Consider the following 1,147-nt stretch of genomic DNA (forward strand, 5'->3'; position numbering starts at 1 on the left):
CAAAGAAAAAATTTTTTATTATTATTACTATTAAAAACAAAATACAAATGCCATTAAAAACATATTCAATTTAAATTAGATTTAGATTGAGATTGAGAATAAAATATATAAAATAAAATTAAGGTCAATATAATGAACATTTAAATATTTAGAAATATTGTTACCAACGAGCAAAACTAATGACATACCGGAACAGCGCAATGATCGTGTTAAAAGTAAAAGATTTTGACAAAAAGGCGTGGCAAATTAAAAAAAAATACCTGAATACATATAAATTAAAATTTTTTAAAAAAATATGTGAACTCGGATATGAAAAGACAATTGAAATACAAAAATGGAGCATGTATTGAGGTAATTCTTGTTTGGGTATCGAGGGGTCTGCTGTCTTAAACAAATCAGAATAAATGGACTAGCGTTAACTATTATTAATTAGACAAGAATTACTTATACATATTGTACTTTATTTAGTTTTTATTTGTAGTCAATCGATAATATAAAACTGAAATAGTTTTTAGGAATACTTCTTATTTTTTTAATAAATAATAAAACAATCTACAAAAACTAAATAAACTAAATTTATATTATGATATTATTAATAGAAGTGCATTTATTTTAGTATATGTGTGTTTAATAAATTATATACATCATATTAAATTTAGCATTTTAATGTTAATTAACTATTTACTTTTTCAATTATCAGAAAATAATATATGCATTAAAATAGAATATAATAAAATATATAAATACATATTTATGTTTACAATAAAAGCAAAATTTTGTAAATATCCGTATATGAAATATCACATATATAAGTAAATATTTTCTTATTAATTTTTTGTTGTAATTTTTTTTTTAACAAAATATTATTCAGACATCAACATAGTTCTGTTCTATTCTCTGTGAACAATTAAATGTAATTGAAGGAATACGTATGATCAGAAATAAAGTATATTTGTTTCCTAAATAACTCACATATATGTATATACATATATATAAATTTATCGCATTAAATTAAATTAATGAAACTTTATTAAATTACATTGAATTAAATTCAATTGCATAGTTTAGTATTGTTATAAACTATATAGTTAATTATTAAATTATTTAAATTGATATATATAAACATTTATGTATAATAATTATTATA

The sequence above is a fragment of the Teleopsis dalmanni genome, chromosome 1 (genome assembly GCF_002237135.1).
Source record: "Teleopsis dalmanni isolate 2A chromosome 1, ASM223713v2, whole genome shotgun sequence".
In the NCBI taxonomy this organism is placed as follows: domain Eukaryota; kingdom Metazoa; phylum Arthropoda; class Insecta; order Diptera; family Diopsidae; genus Teleopsis; species Teleopsis dalmanni.